Raw genomic sequence first — 23,166 nt, 5'->3', positions numbered from 1 at the left:
ATAGAAAAATACCTATTAGTTAATGACAAGTGACTCTATCTTGCCACATTGCTATATCTGTAATTTTTTTTGTAACACATTGGGATATAAATAATAAATTTCCAAGGCATGGTAGCAAAATAGAAAATATCATGACTATACTACTGCTATATTATAGAACAAATACATATTTGGAAGGTAATATATGCACACTCAATATGGTAAATATTAATGGAAGACATGTTAAGCATCACACACTCTGGTAGGCTGGGAGGGTGCTATTGGATGATCCCAGAATTTGTATCCCCTTTTTCTTAGGCATAAAGCTAGACTCCATTTGCAGTCAGGTAGCAATGTGACTGAGTGCTAGCCAATGAAATGGGAACAGAGTCATGTGTGCCACTTCCAGGCCTAGCCCATAATGCCCTCCTATTCTCACTCCTCTGTACTCTTTCTTCCTTCTAGCTAGCTCTGGTAGAGTAAGCATGGTGATAATAGAAGCCACCATTTGAAGATGGCAGAGTTCTCTCTACCTGGTACCCTGAATCAGTGCATAGAGGAGAGCCACTGACCAATCTGTTTATCCTCCCAGGACTCTGACATGAGCAAGAAACAAATTTCCATTGTGTTGATCCATCACTTGTTTGAATCTGTTCATCATTGCAGCCTTGCCTGCCATAACCACACAAGGAATTAGACATGAGTTTTGAAATATTTATTCTAAATTTTTTATTTGAGCTTGTTATGTACTGTCAGTTAAAAAGGTTGAAATCATATGATCAAATCAACTTATTTTTTTCTTTGTCTTGCTTATTTGCTAAAATACCCAATAATAGTCTAAAAAGTAGACCATTTTTGTTTCTTACTTATTGATAAAGGTGATGAGAAGTAACAAAGCATAGTTAACTTTAGTGTTTATTAATTGTAATTTCTTGAGGGTTAGAGACATTTTAGAAACATTTAAATAATTCCAAATTATACTTCTCAACTGAGATTCCAGGTCTCATATGTCAGACCAAAGCAGATTTGTTTTCACATCGGTACAAACCTTCAACAGAAAACAACGTGTTTTTCTCCCCTCACAAATTGAAATACTACAATGGTGTCAACTCTGTTAAAAACATTTGCTTTTATCTTTATATAGCATCCATAATAATCATGATGGGGAAAATGAAACATGCCAGTTTAATTTCACAATCTACAGTAAAGAAGACTTGCTTGAAATATTACCTATACAGTTAGAAAGTGAGTGTTGGTAGAGACATCTGCATATTGATATCTAGGTAGATTTAGCAGGGGGAAAATCTTTAAAACAAGACAAAAAGTTCACAAATTGGAACAAATACTCAGAACTGAAAGTAGCAGATGCATAATTCCATTCCTAGCACACATGTTTAAAACATTATTTTTCATTCATGCATTTCAGACTGCCTTCACTTCTTTTGTAGTTGAGTCTGAGAGTGTAGGGGTTAAGGTTTTCATCATAAATAATCTTTTGTTCAAGTGAAAAGAATTCATCCTATCTCAGCCACAAGATTCTGAAAAACCCCTCCTCACAAACTCCGTCTTCAGGTCAGCGGGATGCCATCAGCCCTAACAATCATTTTCTATTTCTTTCTAAATATAAACACAAGGAATTGGTGCACAGAGTCCCTCACCCACAATCAGGTTGCAGTGGGTATTCCCAGATCTTAGAGACAACTGAAAGCCTCAGCTCTCCTGTCTCGTCCTCACAGAGGCAGGAATTGTTAAACTGAAAGCTGCTGACCAGACGAGAAATCTGGTTGTGTAAAGGTAATGCACTCTACAGGGAGGTCTGCCTGCTCTAAAGTGAAAATTACCGCCTAAATCATCACCTGACAATATTAATCTCCTCTGACTTTCAGTTTCTATAAGCCATAAAATCAGTTCGAACTCAGATCTCTGTTTGTGTCCAATGGCAAATAAAAAGTACAATGTTGAAAAGCCAGTAAATAGAAATTTGCCCTCATATAACATAATTAATAAGCCAGTGGGGTTAAAGCTACCCTAGAAGGGGAGAAATAGGCACACTCCTTGTTGAATAAGTGGGGCATGCAGGGAGGGTGCACACCCCAATACCCTTCTCTAAAATGAATGTCACTCAGATTACAAATTAAAATAATCTATTCCACATAGGTAGATAATTTTACTCGTGGCTGTACTTTTCATTTCGCGTTTCTGGGGAGCACTTCAGAATGATTTTAATGGCAGTAGGTAAAGAAGTTAGAGCTCTCAAAAAGAGAAACAAAAGTCAAAGTGCAAGTGACACTGAGGCTGCCCACAGGTATACACACCTGGGCGTTTGCTGGAGACAGAAGCTCTGCATCTTTACATGTTGCCCTCATGCGCTGCCTTTCAAAGGGAATGCAGAATATGATTCTCCCTCTTTAAACTCAGAGCTATTTAAACAACTGCACTTCTGGGACTCACAAGGAATTAAAGCGAGGAAAAGTTAAGATGCACTTATAAGGAGGAGTCACTAAATCCTGAAGGTCTATTTAATGTACTGTAATGGTAACTACCTCCCCCCAAGAAACACCCCCAAGAAATGCCACAATCCCAAGCAAATTTACTGTAAAAATACTTGGTTCAAGTATGTATTTATTTATTCATTTATGCCAGCATTTATTCGGTAGATACTGATCGTACTCTAGCTCTATGCTAGGAGCAGAGATTATTTCCGCGAACAACACAGGTCAGGTCTCTGCCTTCAGAGTCAGACTGCTTAGATTTTGGAAATTATGTAAACAACCATCTTCAGCACTGTTTCCAAATATCATAGACACGTATAACACATCTTCATGTTAATTATCTCACTCATTCATCTCATTCATTTGCTCAAGTATTTAGTAAGCACCTGTTGCATATTCATTAGGGTACATTTTGGAAAAGTCTACTTCATGTAGTTTTTGTCTAAACGAGTGAGGTTCGGTCTGAGCCACACTCTCAGTTGTTGTTTCCTGGGCTTGGATCACCCCTAAGGGACTGTATCTTCAATATTAGTGACTGGCACCTGGTAGATTCTCCAAAAATGTTGGTCGAAGGAATTTAAAAAAATGAGTAAACACATTTCAGGAATTACACATTCTGGACCATTCCGTTTTTGAACCCAAGTATCACCGATGCACTTTGGCATTTTGTCTACTTTGTGGTGAACTAGTTCACTGTTTCATGTGAACGGCCAGCCAAAGTGAAAAGTTCTTGGGGGCAGATATCCTATCTTTGACATCTTCTTCTGTCCAGAAGCTTTTCAGAGGACAAGGCATTCAGAAGGCATTCAGTAAAAACACAGAAAATTTCATAAATGGAAGTGGATCACAATTCTCACAGAAAGCCCCTGGCCTTTTCACTACGGCATCTATTCTGTGCTTTAGCCATCTGGGTACAGTCTCTTAGTCATGCCATGTTTATTCTTATTTCCATGCCTTTGTTCCCTCTGTTCCCTACCACCACCACCCAACCACACTAACATCTATATTCCTCTGTGCTGACCTAATCTTATCCCAGTCTTGAAGGACCAACCACAGAAGTATTCCTTTTCTTACTAGGAGTCTTCCCTGAATTATACCACAGCCCCCACCCAGGACTTATTATCTATACAACGTAGCATTTACTTTGTGGCATCTTTCATGTTATTGCCTTCTTTTGTGGTTAACTTTCTTTGCATGTTTAACTCAAGGTCAGTGTGCTAAGTATGCTGCTTACTCCTCTAGAACCATTTCTACCCTTCTCCACTCTATTTTGTATGCTGGGATGCTGACCTTCATGGATTATGTCAACGGGATCCCTTGTTCTTTGGTTTTGGGTTGAATTTAACCAAGGACAGTTACTAGCAGAAAATCAGAGGGTAGCGGAGGGGTGGGAGGTGAAATGTGTGGTATTTGTTGCTCAGTCCCCTCCTTGCTGGGACGCAGTATACCAGCACTCCTCTCCTGAAGGCCATAGGTCCTTTCAGGTGGCTCTCTCCTACTGCTACAGCCACAACCCAGCTACAACTTGCCCTGAGTTCCAGAAACTACTCCTTCCCTTAAACTCTTCAGGTTTAGGGGTGGCAATGGCTTCCCAATGTTGCTAGTCCCATAGTGCTTCACCATTCCTCGTGGGTTCCCTCACCCCTGCCAACACATTTGTAAATAGCCCCTTCATTAAACCCTCCTCATTTATCATGCTTCAGTGCACCATCTGTTCCTTGCCAGAACCTTGACAGACTGAGGAAGCAACTGTGGCTTTTGCCTCTCTACCTATTCCCATGGATTGTACCTCTGTACAGTCCCCACAGCTTCTAATTCACTGTGGGTACTTAGTAGGCATTTGCTGAAGGCAGGAATACTACCAAGCATGAATTCCCATACTTGAATTAACATTTGATAATTCACAGAAGAAAAAAAATATCTATGAAGTAGGATTCCTCAATAATGAAGGTTCACCTTCAGCTAGTATTTACACACAACTAAGCGTAGTGCTCACCATTGTGTTCTTATAATGTTCAGGCTCCCATTGAATCTGTATTTATAACATTAATTAATTCACTTGTTTTGAATATAGTTCATTTATTTAAATTCATTTATTCTTCTGGGAAAAAAATTAGTTGGGTTAGTTGAACTCAAATTTCCATTTTTTCCTTCCTTTTCTCTCTTTCACTTACATTTTTTAGGAGTTCCTTTACTGATGATGACCCAGTTATACCAGACTCTGCCTCTCCTCACTGCCAGGCCTTTTTCTGAACATGTTTTTGCATACCTTAGTATGATTTGGTGAAAATTAAATAAGTGTGATAAATAGACAAGATGTCATTCTCTTCAGAAGTCCCAGTTTTTTCACCAGCTCATCTACTTCTGTTTCACTGAACATCCAAGGTGTCACCTGACATAGGCCTATAACACATGGGTGAGTAAAGAAGTGTGTTAGCTCTATGAAGTAGAGATGAAAAGATTGGTGGACACAGATAGCCTCCAGAACAGATGACTCCCTGAGCAGTGATCTTTCTAAAGGATAGGGACTGGCCCCTGTCATGAGTTAACTCAGACAGACGCAGCCTGGTCTTCCTTTCTCAGTGGTCTTCCTTAATAAACATGTAGGTTTTTTTGCATTGTCTTTTGGAGTCAGAGAATGGCCTATGATCACAAAATACACCCTCCTTGAACCATGGTGCTATTTGAGCAGTACCAATATCTGATTACCACCCTGTTATCGTAACTATTATTGTTCACCAAGAATAATGTTGCACTTGGTGAATTTCTAGCGAATGTAGTCCAGGAATAACTATTGTTTGGTAGTTTGCTAGGTCAGTGAGTAGCAACGCAGGATGATTGTGGTAGGTATGCCAGGGTTCTCCTGTTCAAAACCGTAACAGCGGTATAGCCAGATTTAAACTTTCAACCATCAACTCTGAGGGATTAAAAAAAATGGCAAAATCATGTCAGAGAAATGATGCATCATTTCAGTCACTGCAGAATCAAACGAACGATAGAGATTTTGGCATTTGCATTTTCCATACCTAAAAATTCAGAAAGAAATATAAGAAAAACTATCACAAACTATCTCCAAAATTTGATTTTGTAAGAAAAGAAATGAATCATAATTAGTTAGTGGCAAAGAACTACATATTGACTCTCTTCTGATAACGTATCCAATATCATTTCTACTTTCACCTGGGATGAAATTGTGGGGTAAAGCTGGATGGGTTTTCAAAAGATAAATATAACAATCACTATAAAATGTAGAGGGGTTTAATCCTCTCTAGCTTCTGACCTTTATTACATTTTGAGTGTATTTGGAGTTCAGATAGTATTAGCCTACCCACCCTCTAGAGATAATAAGTAAATAATCAAATGATCCAAATAAGATTTACCCCAGAAATAAGGGGATAGGGGCTGGTGAACAATAAAAAGCAATGCCATGGGTAGTACAAAGTTTGAGCTTTACATCATGGTTTTCTTCCTGGGTAGAGATACTGACATCTCCCCCAACCCCACATAAGATGCTCATTTCCTCTTTACACTTATACAAATGACACTACCTATAATTCCTACAGTCATTCTTAAGGATTAAAACAAATCTGAAAACATTTCTTCATGACAAGTGAAATGGTTTTAAAAGACAAGCAAAACAGATAAAGAAATACTTTACAACCCAAGCAACCACAAACAGCTCAGTTAACATCAGAAATGGGGAAGCATCAGGACAATTTTGCAGCATTGAAGAAAGTCTTTGAGTTGAATAATTGAATTAGAGACAGCTAGCATAGCTTTATGAAAGCGATACCTCTTGTACCTTACTAGTTGGAGTGCTTTAGAGGGCATTTACTGCCAATAGAAAGAAAATGGAACACAATGGATGTCACATAATTGTTAAAAAGCCATTGGATGTTGTTAACAATGAAGATTATTGGCTAAAACTACATCTATTGTGTAAGGTAAAATAGCTTGTTGGATTAAAAAATTGTTCAAAACCTGCAAAAAGTGAGTGAATGTTAATGGTAATTTTTTTTTTTAACTGAAGAGAGGTTATCAGTAAGGGTGAAATAATAGCTTTGAAAGGAAATGACAAATTGGAAGACTACACACAATCCAACCTCATTACATTTGACTATTGTGGTATCTTCTCCGATACCACATACTAAATTTCCAGGTATTTTAACCCTATTATGTTTGCTGTCTCATAATAACCTCTCTTTCTGAAGAAGAGATAGAAAGAAAGAGGCATATTGAACAGAATTCTATTCAGTTTGTTGACTGATTGCTGGAGCATGCTCGTACATCCTTGACTTTTCCGAGTTAGCTATCTAAAAATTACAAACACATATTTTCTTCTATCTGTAGAAACAACATAGGCAAAACAATGCTATCTTACCTATGGTATTTTTTCTCTGTGTGTATACAAACTGGGCTTATAGCAAATTATTATCATGTTGTATATCTCCAAACAGGTAGGCAAACTCAATGTTGCTAAAAGATCTGATTCATCATGCCTATCAAAGAGACTCTGTATGTAGTATTCATTTCTCTTAGGAAAATTACACAAGTCAGAATGACCAAAACTTTTTGTTGTATCCAATTCAACCATAAAAATATGGGTAGACTTATCATTTGGCATGGCAAGGAGTTTGTTTTGTTCTGATGGCTTGTGGTAGAAATCATATTTTCTGCACTCTGTCTTAAGCAACTTTTAAAGAAAAAACAAAATAACATAAACAGGGCAGATTCTATGCCACATGACTGTGTATAAAATGCTCTAAGTTATGATTGTAAACCCGCGTCACAATTGAACTTAGATTTAAAAAAATTAAAACCATGTGAAACACTACGAAGTCTTCAAAATTATGGGAAATTAGTATTCATATTGCCATGTATACGTGCATATCTTATTGTCTATTAATGATGACAGCTGTTGTGATAACAAGGAATTGTATAAAATTAATTTGGACACAGTGGGTCAGATTCAGCAGCTTTGATCTTTTTAGAATATCTTGAGTAAAACATTTTATTTATTGTGAATAAATACTAATTATTTTATATTTTTCCAGTAAATATATTCCACTATGTGGTTTGCTAGATGTAAACTCATTGAGTATGCCAGCTGTGGTAGTGATTACATGAGTGTATGTGTATGTATGTATGTATGTATGTATATATATGTATATATAATATACATATATATAGTCTATGTATGGAGTGCATGTATATATATGTATATACATACTCTATGTATACATACTCTCTATATATCTATATTTATGTGTATTTTTTAATTCACAGAACTGTATACCCAAAAAGGTCAATTTTACTGTATGATAATTCAAACAATGAGAGTAATTTTTTAAAAAGTGTTCAGAATATAACAAATAGTTTAGATATTTTTAATGTTTGTGCTGGCCTCCGAAGGATAAAATATGACTTATGGCAGGTAATAAAAGTTTGTAAACAAATAGTAAATAATGCTAAAATTATAAGGAACAAGGGAAAATGTTATAAAGTACATACCAAAGCTATGAAAGAACAATGCAATCTGGGACGACGAGCTTTTTTAAGAAACAATTTTAAGGCTAGTAAATCTTTTCACAACATGAACTTCTTAAAGCCTCAAAACATGAGAAGACCCTCCTAGGATTTATTAGCTGGGAGTAAATATTTTCCTCAGCTATTAATAAAAGTAATTTTAAAGCTATGGTTGCATTATAGAATAAGAACTGGATGGAAACTTAAAGAATCATTTGATTACCTTCAGGCAGGTGTAGATAAAGCTAGTTAACCAAAGCTTTCAAATCTCTTCTCAGAGATCTCCAAACAGAGATTCCTCAGTGACCACCAGTAAACATAATCATGTGTTTATGAATAGAAACTTACCCACTGGGCTGGGTAAGTTGGGGATGTGAGTCTGTGGGTTCAGCTGAAATAGCTCCTATATTAAGTTCTTTCATCATTTCTGATCTTGGAAAAAAGGCATGGAGAGCTTTCTTCAAAATTCCTCTTCTAGAAGTTATCTATGCTTTCAACGACATTAACTGGGTCATAATTTTAGCCATTCTTCTTCAAGTTCAATATTCTTACCCTTTATGCTATGCTCACAGAAGTAGCCATAAGACATTTCTCTCATAATAGCTCTTTCTGTTTACGTGGGCTTCTACATATCTTTCGTGTTTTACAGAATGGTGACTCAAGTAGATCCTGTACTCTGGTTAATACTCAGCCCAGTCCTAAGCGTTGAGTGCTTCCTGGGCCATACTTTCATGCTCTGTTCCATTTTTTTCTTTTTTAAACAGTCTCGGAAGAAGTTGGGTGTTGCGTATACAAACCGCATACAAATAGGCATCATGTAAGTGCAAAACCTCCAAAAGGAAGTAAATACATGGTACTTTAGTTAGTTTTTTAGTTGATGATAAAAGTGCAAGTAAGACTATGACATAAAGTAGACTTAAGTCAAGGATATATAAGTGATGGAAAGAGAAGGAAAACTCCTCTATGTGGTGCCCAGAGGAGTTATCATTCTCTTCCTATCAATAGAGGGGTGGATATATAGGCCCCTTCCTCTATAGCGGCAAAACAAAATAAAATGAGTGTTGACAGTCATAGAAATTTACAGACACCCCCAGATTTAAATGAGCAGCCCATTATATATAAATAGGAATAGAAGTCACCAGAGATGTAAAAATCAAGTCGATGAAGATACTCAACATTAAATTCAAACTTCAAGTTTGAAACACCCAGAGACTACGATTTCTCTGTAATTCATAAGTTGGTTCTAATTCGAAGAAATGGCCAGGCTGGCATGGACCAACTTCAGATCTGGCCAGGATAGGACGTGAAGGAGGCCCAGCAGAGACTCATCATCAGTTGATGAGGAAGAAGGCTCAAAACAAAACCAGGACAAATAATTCTGTAGTCTTACTGGAAAAAATTTCCTTCCATTCCTTATTGTGGAAAGGATCCATATTTCAGTTGTATCTTTCCACATTTTTCACAAACTGGTATATTATTCATTCCACGGTATGTTTAATTTCTCCTCAAATGATTCTTTGTACCCGTTAGAAAGCACTGCATTGTGTTTCTGTTCGGGGCCAGAACTTGGTAGACACAAGAAGGTGGGCTTCTTCTAAATCTTATTGCTCAGAATTTGTAAAAAATAAAAAGCAGCACCTCAGACAAGGCTGTTACTGTGAGTATGCCACCTATTACGCACCCAGGAATGAGCCTACTGTGTGAAAAGGGAAAGAGGTTCTACTATAGAAACTGTCCACTGCATCTCTTGTTTTATACTGAGGGGGGTTCCATAAAATTGCTATTGTCAACTGCATAGGACAAAATGTGTGGTAACTGGAGAGCTAGTCCATGTTTTAAAATCCTAGAAAAGATAAACTCTGAAGACTATGGGCCATTTCCACTCTCTCCTCGATTTCCCTGATAAGAGGTAATGTGGGTGTGAGGAGGAAACCAAAGATTAATGGCTTCAATAAAGCAGCAGTCTTGTGTTGTATAACTGCCCAAATGCTAATACAAACTCACTGTTGCTCAATATTTAAAGGCTGTACTTTATTCCATTACCTATGATTTATCCTTTTTGCTTCTGTAATTTTTCCATACTGGATCGGTGTACATTCGGCAAACCCTCCTCCCGCCCCCCCAACTTCTGTCTGGATTTCATTGCCTGACAAGGGCTCTGTGTCTGTGTCTCCCTGCCAGGACCCACAAGGTCCATTGGTCACTTACTACCACCTTCGTCCTCTCCAGTGGTGCTATCTTCACTTATAAATGTAACTGAGACAAAAGTATTACCTGTTGAACAACAACTTTAGCATGAATATCTGAGTTAAGAAAAAATCATTAGGAGACAAGCTATACATAGGTTAGATAAAAACAGATAAGGCAGGATGACAGTTTGGTTCAAGTAAGTTTCTCTGGATGCCTTCTATTTAGTATAACTGAACACATTACTTCAAAAAAAAACCTTTAAAAAATTTGCACTCAAAAAAAGCAAGAAAAAGTAGTATTGAGAACAACTATGAAAATGACTAAAATTTTCACTTTCATCTGTTTGCATAGGGGGGTTAATATCACGAAAACTTAACCATAGTGAAATATTTTGTCAAACAGTATTTGTTCCTGTATTAAGAAATCAATACCCATCTGTACAAGTTTGAGTGTACAGAAACTAAACAATTAAGGTGGTAGAATTAAGGAGTCTTTTCATTTCTTCTTTATAGTTTATATATTTTCCAATTTTTTGGAAAGAATTTTTAGAAATAGAAAAAGAGATTAAAAATTAAAAACTCTTTAACATAGTTTTTCCTGCTGAATTGGTATCCTGTTCATGAAACATGAGCATAATAGCTCAAAGTTGTTATTGATTTCATCAAGATGTGGCTAGCTATGTGCTTAAATAATTGAAGTGAGAATGAGAAATATATTTTACAGAAAATAAGAATAATAGTACGCATTTATGTCTTGTATATATGATCCTAAACTAGAAGATATTTAAAAATATTTAAGTGACTCAACTTTTCACTTTTCATCGGCATTAGTGGTACTACTATATAGCTCTCTGCATTTTGATAAGCACCAAAACATTTTAAATGTCAACATTATTATGTATGCTATCTATTTCTCTACATCAGAATTTCTTAACCTTGGCACCTATTGACACTTTGGGCCAAACAACTGTTTGTTGTGGGGGGCGGGGGCTGTCCTCTACATTGCAGGATATTTAGCAGCATTTCAGCTCTCTACCCACTAGATAACAGTTGTGACAACCAAAAATGTCTTTAGACATTGCCAAATGTCCCCCGGGGGAAGAAATCACCCCTGGGTGAGAACCACTGCTCTATAGTAAGTTATTGCTATCCAAATATTTTGATTATCTTTTTAACCATTACCTATTGCCATGGCCGCATTAATCATGCTATGATTCACATTGATCATAATGATTAAAGAAATTACAGATTTACTCTGGCACTCAGGCACTCACTATCAGGCTATTAGGCAAAGCCTGAGAATATTAAAGGAAAAAATTCCTATAATTACAAAAATAAAAGATTACACAAAAAGAGCAAAGATTTTGGTTGTACACTGGAATCAAATTACATTCATTTGTTGAAGTGGTCTGAATGATTCAAAGACATGCAGCAGCTATTATTCACTCAGCTACAGCATAGCAGATATTAACACATATTTTGAAAAGGAGGGCTGTTGCTTCATGTGACAATACTGCTGATATTTAAGGAAAGATATTAGTGATTCATCAGTCAGACATGATTTCCCCCCTTAAATGTTACCTATTGTGTTTTTTACTTAAACACATGTTCAGTGGCATCCGCAATCAAAATTCTGTTACGAAACTGATACCAAAATTGAAACTTACTTTTATTTCATAAAAATAAATATTACAAATGATCATAGTCAATAACATAAATAATAAATATCACTTGCATCACCATTCTTCTAGATGGTAGTGATTTTTATTTCATCACTGTGAATGGTGGATGGTCTTTTGTCTCTCCTAAATGTTCTAATCCTTGAGATGATTAAATATGACCCATACACAAAATGAAGTTTAAGAGGATTTCCCTCCCAAAATATACAACCTTGATTTGTACTATTGTCCTCTGATTTCCTTTTTAATTTTTCAAAAATAAAATGTGAGTTTTAAAACTTATTTAATTTAAAAATGACTCTTTTTTTAAAAAGAAAACACTGTAGTGGGATGCTGGGATTGCATTCATCCCAGCATGCCCCACCACTGTTCTTTGGATGGCAATCACAGGACCCAGACATCAAGCTGTGGAGGAGATTCTTCCAAGCAACAGCATCTGGCTCTTTGGCAAACTGAACAGGCAGTTGCCCTGGTGGCTTTGGAGTTGCCTCTGGGTCTGTCACAGGGTAAGGCTGCTAGTGGCATGTCTGGATTCTCATCCCCTTTTCATTTCACTGTCTTGCTCATATACCTTTTTGGCGTGAAGAGACCCATTCTCTTCCATAAAGCAAATACTGCCCTTCTTTAGCCTAAAGGATTTCTACATAAACCCGGTTGTATTTCAATAAGTATCCCTTTCCACTGCCCACATCCCTTACGAAAGTGTAAAAATAGGCAAGTATTCTGGCAGCAGACACACTGGCATTCTATTTCATACCCCACCTGCAGAGAGAATCAGAAATTAAATGTTCTATTTTCAGTCCTGGATAATGTAAGCCTGTATTTTCACCTTCTTTACTTGCAATAGATCTCTTTGCCAGTTAAATTTAATAAAGCCATATTTATAATATGAATAGCTACCTAATCTCATGGAAACTTTTTCTTTTTTACTCTTAAGATCACACAATCTAAGCTGGTAAGGTGGTATAAGGACCAGAGGGGCTTAGTTTCAAGAATTTATGGCACTTTAAAAATAATAAGTGCAGTCCCTGGAACAAACAAACACCTTGAACACCAGAATCAGCAGCTTCAGAACAAAAGGGCTCTCATATCCTCTTAGCTGTGTAGGAAATTAAAAAGACCAAATTTGGAAAGTAAAGAATGAGTTTTTGGATGTTTTTAAGGTTAAAAAAAAAAAAACACCCAACAAGCATCTGAATAATTTGTACTAAAAGCATTAATCAATATGGCCTCTCTACAGGCCACAGGCTATTCATGGGTGCCATGACCCACAAATCATACTCAAAAGATAAAATGACTACTGGCAAAGAGACGGCTCAAAGACTCTAGTGGGTCCAAACAGACATACTCGTCGATCAGTCAGAGAGCTCTCTAAGAGGTAGCATTTAATTCCTCCTGTTAGAGTTCACCAGAAAAAGAGGCTTTATATACTGGCCACCTGTATGGAGACTCAGTTCTAATCTGTCATTTGATCATCACATTCAATAACTCCACCCATGACCCATGGAGAAAATTCATGGGAATGTCTGTTTTATGGATGGGCAGCAAATTAAACAGGAGCGGGAGAAAATATTTATAGGGAAGACTATATTTGAGTCTTGGCTGTTCCTTGGGAAATCCTGAATTCAAAGGGAAATAAAACCTATCAACGTTGAGGTCTGGCAAGTAGTTGAAGCTAAAAATGGCCCCAAACAAACAAATATACAGTAACTATTTCTAGCCCATAAAATGGGATTTAAAAAGTAAATAGTATTTATAGTTATTTTGAATAGTTTCTTTCATCCTCTTAGCAATAAGATAAGAATGTAGTGATGCTGCATACACAGTCTCTGTATCTTTTAGATATTGGTTAAAAGAATATGGAGTTAAATCTCAAGCTTGTTTTTATTCCTATGCAAAAAGTTATCTGCTACCATAGGGCACATAATCTATCTAAACACATAATAAATTATACATTCAGTTGCCTTATGATTGTTTTTTAGAAACAAATCAAATTTGAACATTAATGGTCATCTGTTTCTGTCAGTTAATGCACACAACTCCTACAGCTTTCCCCAGGAACGCTGCTATGCGATCAACACAAGTACTTACAACTTTGAGAGACTGACAAATCTCTGCAGGCTTAATTTGATCTCCAATAATCACCTATACTCTGGAAACCAGACAAATCAAGGTGATTTCTGCCCTAAGATTTGGGATGGTGAATTTTCCAGAAGAGAATGGATCATGTAAACTTTTAGACCACATGCTTATTATAAATATCTGCTTCTGCTTTACACAAGAGAAAAAAAAACAACACTTAGTTCCTAGTCCTGAGCATGAATCTCTAGACATAGTCAACTCCTAACAATTGCACAAAACATAGTAGCTCCCCAAAATGTTTGTTGAATGAAGAAATCAATGGATAAATGTGAATTCATGCTACCATCAACTTTTTAAAAACTATGTGTGCTTTCGAGACTTCTTAGATTGATAATCACACATCTTAAGATAAATCAGATTTCAATAGAAAATTTTATACATGAAAAATAAATAGACATACCTATCCATATGTGAATATATTAGTTAATAGCCCAAACTGATCCAAATGTGCAATCAGATTTGACTACTAATGTAAAATGTTTTTTGCTTTTACTGAAATGTCTTCATTAGGACTCTAGAGTTGACTGAGGTTGTATCCACCTAGTGTTAACTACCAGGACATTTAAAAATATTTCTTAATGATAATGGAATTGCTTGGTTTCCCTCCAAGTATTTTATCATAGACACAGGCTTACTCAAGGTCACCTATTCCTTGGTGAATATCTACAGATAGAATGTCAGTGTTAGAAGAAGATTTCACCCAGGCTTTTGCTACTTCTGTTTTTTACTGGAATAGTAGGAAAAGGTCAGGATAAATTCAGGGCCATGATTCTATTGATCCTCAATAACTATAAACCATGCCTGTTTCTTTTGTGTTTCTTTGACATACTTTGTGCGTCAAATACAAGAGAGCACAACCAGAAGGAAACTGCTTTTCCAAAAGTAACCCAGAACATACCATCTACTTTTGATGTGGTCTGTGTATCCCAAGGAGTGACTGTCATATTCAGAAGCTAAGTATTGGAAGCAATTATATCTTTCACTTTTTGCTTGTTCATTAGTTGAATAAGCTGCCAGAAAACTGCCATTCAGGCTAAGAGCTACTGTCTGATGCTGAACTAGCTTAAATGGTATTCAATAAATGATTAGGAATGTCATTATTGAGTGGCTATCCAAAGTCACACACATGCTAATAAAGATGCCTCCAGCATCCATAGGTCAAATGCCAAGAAACAGATCCACAAATACAAGTTAGTCTGTTGTTATTCTTATGTTGTTGGGCAAGTATGACATTTAAAGTTCAAGCTATTCCAAGAAGAGAACCACTTCTTTATGGTCTAGGAGATCTGGTCTCCCCCTTGATATCCATCCAGCTGATACACATGATCTCACCACCAGCAGACACCAAGGCTTGCTTGATAAACCATGACTGGATTACTTCAATTTTTGCAATCTGAAAAGTGCAGTCCAAAGGAACAGGAAAAGCTCTAGACACAACATATAGAATGAGGTGGGGAAGGAGAAGGTTCCTAGACCATGCTAAGTAGTTGATAGCTGTCACCAAAGGTTACAATGCTCTAGAGAGCCACCTGCCCTGAGAAAAGGTGGGGAAGAGCCCCTGGATTCAGGGAAAACTTAAAGTCTGCTGGTCTTCAAAGGCTTTGAAAGGCTTCCTAACCCGTGGGTGGAATTAAGGAAAAAAGCAAGTCTGCTGAAAGTTTGTAGATGAATCGATGGAAACGGGAGGTGGGGGGTGGGGTGGGGGGGAAGTGAGGTATGGTTGATTGAAGGATGACAAGGCTGGCCCAGGGACACTGAGGGCTGCAAAGGGAGTGTGCATTTGTGGAAGAAACTTTCCTGTGAGGCTGTCCCTCAAGGGAAAGGCATGTATCTCTCAAGGGAAAGGGAGGATGGGGTCCTTCCTTCTTCCTCCGCAGGATGTGTTTGTGATTGTACTGGGGCAGCCTTGGAAGTCTGGCTACCTACTCCTGGCTTTTCCTTCCCAGGCACCTCTCAAGGGCTCAGACGCCAGCAGCATAACTGGCGCAGCGCAAGGCTGGCCAATGTGAGAAGCCTCCAGAATTCCCTGAAGGAGCGTGCCCCCCACCAACCCTCTGGTGAAGGGATGTGACCGCCTGGTGTGAAAGTGTCCACTAGCCTGCAGCCGCGCCCAGGCCCACGGAGGGGGAGGGAGTGATACTGATGCAGGGGCAACCCCTCCCCCAGCTGCCTGATCCTCCCCTTCGAGATTGCTCTGGGGAAGGGACAGGGCCAGAGCAGGTTCCGAGAGCAGCGCGACGCCGAACAGCCGGCTCTGGAGTCCTCCACGGGCTCCAAAGCGCATCATAATGACCCAAATTGAGATCTGACCCTTCTCCAACCTGTACCCGTCCCCAGGTCCTGGCGACCGCAAGGGCAGACCGCGCCCTCGAGTTCTCACGCCGGGTAGCGCTGGGAAACGCGGGGCTCCGCGGGCCGCACGCAGGGCCACGCCTGGCACTAGGCACCGCCACTCGTTTGGCGCCACGGCTTGGGAGCCGCGGGTCTCGCCTTCTCGCGCTGGCTCCCACAGTTCGCGTGCCCGGGTTCGAGGGGGCCGGCGCGCGGCCTGAGTTGGTCGCGCCTGGCTGGGGAAAAGAAAAACCCTCCTCCCCATCACCCATGCTGGAATCGGGGCGTGCTCGAACGTAGGAAAGGTCGGGCTCCCCCCTCCCCGCAGCTTCAACACCCACGCACGCGCGAGCACACACGCATACACACACACACACGCGCGCGCGCGCGCTTTGCTCTCCCGGCCTGAGAGGTGAAGAGGGGGCGCTTTGGAAAACTTGGTCGATTAGCCGGAGGACTATTTGCGCCCAGATGTCCCCACCATATTCTCAATTTTTAAAGATTTACCCCACACCCAACTTTTCCCTGAGTGAATCAAAGCAGAACTCAATCTCCGAGGCAGCCCAGTCCCTTCTGGTAAATTTCTCAAAATACACCAGGTGGCCCCGGGTATCCAACCCCTCCGGAGCACGGGGGCCGTGGCCGCCGTCGCCCCGCTCCGCGCGCAGGCGGGAGGGCGCGAGGTTTGCGCGGCGACACCCGCAGTCAGGCTGCCTCCGGCGCCTGGCCCCGAGCCACGCTCGCCCTCACCTTGCTCGCTTGACCACAGCCCACCCAGATGATTGCACACTAAGAAACCCAAATTAAAGAGTGGGTGAATTGGGAATATAGGGAGTCGGGGAAGCTTGCCCCACGTATCTCAGGTATGAGCACTTTTCAGTGACATTGATGTAACTGCATCAGACTTAATGGCAGCAGCCTGCTTCTCATTATTAATTGTCTTTGTGTTTGGATAAAGTATGTAATCTTCTTCTCAGCCACACCATTAAAATAGGTTGCCTTTTCAATTAAGAACTGTCGTGAGCACAGCAGTCAATTTTCCTAATGAAGATGCATTATATTTTCACGTTTTAAAAAATAATGGAAAAATCCCAGGTTTTCATTAGACGCGATTATGGAGAAATACCAGAAAGTTTCCCTAAAATTTATGCGGTCATGTAGTGCATTAAACGCTAGGCTTTTAAATAAATTGAAATTTCTGCAGATAAAATAAAAGCATGAGTATCAAATATGTTCAAACCAGCTTCATTCAGATGTTTAAAAGCAAATACTATGAGTTCAAATTTTTCAAATGCACTTAAGAGATATAACAATAAAAACAAGTCAGTGACTGTGAAAATACCCGCATGTAAACTTCTGGGGGGAGGGTGGATCCTTTCTAGTTTAGAAACGATTTGCAGATCTTAAACAATTATCGGTGATGTTTGTTGAAAATGCACTATGCACGTTAAGGTAATGCAGTCTTTGAACAAATACCTCAGCTTGATCATTAAGGAGCAAGAAATGTCTGTACTGTGCACCTACAATTAGTTTTTGCTTGTTTCCTTCCCGGCTTTCATTTTTCTTCTTAAAAAAAAAAAAAATTGAAAGCTACCAGACCTAACTGGTAGAACTGTTTAAATTTCTATGCCTTTGTGATAAGCAACTTTTCAATTGTTGTAAAAAAAATTAAACTTGCAAAATTCTAACGTTGAAGTTTTTAAAATGGTCAGAAATACATTTCTGGATATGAAAGTGGAAAGTTTGCATCTATGAACAAAAATGCAGTGTGTTGTTCATTTCCTAATCTTGGGAATGTGAGAGCATGTAGTGAACAGGATCTGTCAAGATCTATGTTTTCTTTGTTAATAAAAAATTTAAGGTACTATCTTTTGCATAAGAAATACTGTTTTAGACAAACAATTCCTCTTTTTTTCTCTCTCCATTCAATGTGATACTCTCATAGGAGACACATTAGAGAAAAGTGTTTGAGAATAAAATAAGTCAAATTCTTCTAAATACAAGAAAAAAGTTCCCAACAGCAGACAGACTTTTCTTTTTCTTTGTAAGGCAACATCAGTTGGGTTTTTTTTTCCGCAGACATGATCTTTTTCAGGTTTTAAGTGTTATGTCTTTTAAAAATTGAACTCTTTTTTTTTTTAATCAACCAGCCCCTTAAAATGATCTGCAGAGTGGGAAATTAGATTTTCGATTAAAACCTTATCCCATCTCGAAGGATTACTTTATATTGATTCTTAAATATGGCTACAATTGATGGGCTCTAATTAAAAATCCAAAGGAAAAGTCTGTCGTGCCCATATAAAAGAAGCTTTTCATATACGGGAAATAAAGCTTGTAAAAGGTTACAAATAAAAGATTAGAGATTTATCCAAACTAGTGTAAAGCTTCACTGAGGTTTTCTTTTCTTCCTTTCTTACAAAACCATTCCCAGGTCTTTTCCTCCCCCAGTTTCAAATGAAGTTTGCAAACAGGCAAGATATTGGACTGTAATGGTTGTTTTATATCAGCTCTGTAAGCTCAAGGCTGCTGCCTGCAATAGAATTGACTTCAAGAAAACTTCAGGACCAGGAGATGAAAATTATATAAACTGACAGCTACCACCCTTCATCAATCCATCCACATTCCCGTCCACACCCTCCCAACACACACCAACACTCTCACTCACACCCCTTTGCTCTCCATGGCTCAGACTCACACCAGCCCTTCCTATCCCCCACCCTAACTTTGCTCTGCACACATCCTTGGTCCCCTGCTCAGGGGCAGACGCATGGTTCCCAGCTCACACTCAGCTCATAAACGTCTCCCAGCCCCACATCTCGCACTTGTCACACAATCTTAATCCGTTTCATTCCGGAACAACATGGTCCTCTTTTCCTCTTTTTTGCATTTGGAATTTGCCTCCTACTCTTTTATCAAGACAGCACAATCCTATCTTTGAAGTCGTTTCTTCCCCCCTTACCCACTTTTCTGAGGCAATCGCAATGCAGGGAATATGCAACCCCCAACCCTAATTCATAAGTGATCTGTTGCCTGCTATTTTCCCCCAAATTCTACCTGTATTGCCAGTCTTTAACCCTCGTTAAAAATTAATTAAAGTTAATCTTGTCAAAGTTTTTAATAAAGACGTATCTCAAAACCTAATAAGACATGATTTTTTTTCTAAATATCGTGGCGGTTCTAAGGCAAGATGTGGTCGCCCCCACTGTCCACTGAATCGCTGAAAAGATTGTAAATTAATCTTCATATTTCTGAAGTAAATGTTCAGGGAGTCTAACTGACTCCTTTCCTCCTGAGAGTCTGTGTTCTCATGGAATATGGGTTTTGTTCTTCTTTTTTTAATTAGCCTGGAAGAATCCTGAGATTTTTCTCCTTTCTCCTCCCACTCCTTTACTCTACCCCACCCCACCACAGTTAATAAACTTCGAGGAAAGTTTGGAATATTTTAAACTGGCCTGGCATGTGGGGTGGAGAAAGTAAGCCCAGTGAGTGCCAGACATGAATCTAGATTTCAAAATATGAATATCAGCCATATTTTGGAAACTGTATGCAAACCTGACAAATAATTTGATTTTCTTAATTTAGCTTCTGTATACTTATATCTCATATTCATAGCAAGATAATTATATTCATAGCAATTAAAAAACATCTGCTTTTTAATGAAAATTATTTAAAAACACAAAGCAAGCTACCATAAGTCAGATTCATAGAAAAAAAATTTTTTTAAAGACAACAGGACACAGAAGAAACAGAAGTTAAACATGAACAAAGAAAATACAATGACTACATAGTAAGTAGAGTGGAAGTTGAAGGACTTACTGAAAATCAAGAGTTATCCAAAGAGTCTTTTCCTCCCACCAAGCGTCTAAGGTTTTCAGTACAACAGCACAGGCCCCCTCCCTCCCCACAAAGCCAGTGGCTTTTGTCCTGACCTAGAGTAGGGTTTGTGGGGACTGTACCTGAGCCCGGCTGTCTGCAATTTCCAAATTGACAAGAAGAGACTGGAAGATAAAGAGCATGTTCTTACAGGTGAAGAGCAATTTTGCAACTTTTCCGGGAGAAAGCTTGCTTGCTACCAACTGCTGCAGAGTCTGGGCAGAATTCCTCTAGAAAGAAAAAGAAAGTCTTTTTTTTTTTTTTTTTTTCCCTGTGTGCCTCTCTGTCTCTAGTTCTCTTTCTCCTCTGTCTCTCAGATCCAATCTTTTAAGAGCTTCAGCCCATTGCTAAGCTAAAGGGAAATTCTCTTTGACAAAGCGGTGTTTCCAGCTTCTGGGTTTTAAAACCTAAATCTATATTCAAATCTGGCTGAAGGTGTGTTCTGGGATTTATGAAAGCCTCTTAAAGGGGTAAATTTACCAAACCGTGACAAAATCATCACAATCTTACTTTAGACATCTGAAGTGGATGAGAATTTTAAAGAGACCCTTGTTTATTTAACTGTCCATTTCCAACTCGTAGTTTATTGGCCCCGCATTTCTGCGAAGTTATTAGACTAGAGGGCAAAGGAGAAGCAGACGCTGTCTGCTCCCGGCCGCTGCAAAAGAAAAAGCCTTCCCACCCCCACGGCGCCGAAATCTGCCCGTCTAACAGAATTGGTGGATTTTGGGGGAGATTCAGCTGCCCCTGCCATCAGAGAAGAAATCGAAAAACCTCTACATCGGGTTTAAGGGGTTTCTCCCTTGACACTGGACCCCCGAGCGGATAGATCTCCCAGTCTAAAAATTTTCACTTACTTTGTGGAGATCATAAGTGCGTGTTCTGATATTTGTCCACCCCTCCTCCCCGCCCCCACTGTCCCCAACGCCTGCCTCAGGCCCTTCACCTCTGCCAGACCATCAACGTCCATTTTTCTTTTTCGTTCTTTGACGCTTTAAAGATCGTTGTGATCACATTGGGGAGCACACTGTCTTTTCTCGGGGTGGGAAGGAGGCTCTGGCTCAGGGGGATCAGGTTGGATTTGCCCTTCCTTCACCCAAAGCATGGTGACTCTGGCTAAGTGCTCCCAAGGAGAGCCTTGTGGGCCAGACCGCCTGGGGCACTTGTCGCCCCCTGCCCCAAATTAAAGGCTCGGGACGGGGGGGGGGGTCAGTCGCCAGGTGTTTCAGTAAAGTGGGGGTGGGGTGAGAAAAAAAAGGTCTGTACTCACCCTCCCCCCAGCCCGGGCCCCCAGAAAGTCGCGACTCCTGGCAACGGGTCTCTTCGGTGTGGAGCGGTCGCGGAGGGCACAGGACGAGCTGGGCAGACCCCAGGGCGCTTGGGGGCTCGTGAGGACGCCGGGACCCAAAGCTCTAGAAACACCTGCGAGGCTGGTCGCGGCAGCGGAGTGCGGGTCCCCAGGCCAAGCCGGAGCCCAGCCTCGCTGCGGAGCGCCTGCCGCCTCGTGCGTACTCCCGTAATTCGTTAATTGCTGTAAATCCCAAGGACGGCCACATTTGATTACACATACAGTATAAGAACCGACAACAAAGCGACGAATTAATTACCAACTTCATTAACATACGTCCCCAAATTAAAGGCAGCGAGCTTTTTCTTTGGGCCCACTTGCCGTCGTGGTGGTGGTTGGAGGGGGGAGGGTATTTAGGAAGAGGTTTTATTTTTCTTTTCCAGCATTGAGAGTTGTGAGGGAAGAACGGTCTTCTGCTCCCCACCCCCACCCCGCCATTCACAAAGCCTCGGGCTGTCCACTTGTGCCCCCCGCTCCCCGCCCCCGCCGCCCAAATCCGTTTCTGCTTTTCTGGGAACTCAGATCTGTTTGAAAGCTGGTGGGTCCCGCTCTCTGTGCCTGGAGAAAAAAAAGTTAGGCTGGTGTTCGCTTTCCCGGTCTCGGGTCCCCTGTTGCCGACACTCTCCTCTCGCGGCTCTCAGCCCCCAGCTCTGGCCACGCAGGCTGCGGGCTGAGTTAGCTCCAGGCCCCGCTGCTGCACGCATTGGGCCGAAACTCTGTTTCCAACGCGGGCCTCGCTCCTGGGTATCTTGCCAACCCCACTCTCACAATCCCGAGTCTCGACTTGTCCTTGGGTCTCCCCAAACTGGCCCTGAGGTTAGATTCCGAGTTCATGTTCTTTGCAGCCTGCCATGGACTTCTTAAAACTAAAAACCCTGCGCGGATACCGGGAGCCCGTCTCCCAATTTGGGGGTACGGGGGTATGTTTATAAGAGTTGTAGAGACACTGCGTTTTCAAAAATAGTTTGTTCTTGGACTCGTGTCTCTCTTGCCTACATGCCCAAGCCTCACTCTCAGGCCTGCTTCCTTTACCTTTCCTGGTACCCTCGGTGTGGTCTGACCCTGTTTGAGAAGACATAGTTGTGTTTTTAAGGTGTTTTTATGCTTCAGTCTGACTGGCCTTCTGCGTCTGATTCACACCGACATTGCTGGCGTAGAATGCGATAACCCACTTATCCCCCACCCTCAAGCTTCTCTGGCCTTTACTTAAATAGTTTTACCTTCCCATCCTACATTGTAGGGTTTCCTTTCTCACCTTCCCTAAAACAAAAACAAAACAAAAAGTGGGGGAGGGTAAAAAGGAGACAGGAACAGGAGAAGTAGGTAAGGAGAGGCCTCCTTGCCCATCATTTTAATTATACAATTAGTTCACATGCTCTGGCCCATAATGTATATTTTAAGCAGAGCCCAGTCTTTCAAGAACATTCTGGTAATGTCGGAGGCCTGGATTTGTTGCCTACTCGTCCCCCCGTGCAGCAGCGGCCTGTTTTCCTCCCCCTGTTGTGTGTTTTTATTATTTTCCCTCTGGCTTAGATGTGTCAATCATTCTCTCCCTGCCATTGGTTGGAGAGTTTGCGTCAAAAAGTTGCCAGAGAGGCGCTTTCTCA

At 40.2% G+C, this 23,166-nt stretch overlaps 1 long non-coding RNA gene across 1 annotated transcript in view; it reads right to left on the bottom strand.

Moving 5' to 3' along the window:
• The window catches only part of LOC308497618, a 107,638-nt gene extending 87,053 nt beyond the window's left edge, over positions 1-20,585 (bottom strand). The window contains exon 1 of the long non-coding RNA XR_013993349.1: positions 20,295-20,585. This is a non-coding gene — a long non-coding RNA (uncharacterized lncRNA). The remainder of the gene's footprint in view (positions 1-20,294) is intronic.
• Between the last annotated feature and the right edge of the window lie 2,581 nt (positions 20,586-23,166).

The sequence above is a fragment of the Rhinolophus hipposideros genome, assembly GCF_964194185.1.
Source record: "Rhinolophus hipposideros genome assembly, chromosome: 5".
In the NCBI taxonomy this organism is placed as follows: domain Eukaryota; kingdom Metazoa; phylum Chordata; class Mammalia; order Chiroptera; family Rhinolophidae; genus Rhinolophus; species Rhinolophus hipposideros.
Note: the sequence above shows the minus strand (reverse complement) of the source record. Positions and strands in the feature narration are given on the sequence as shown.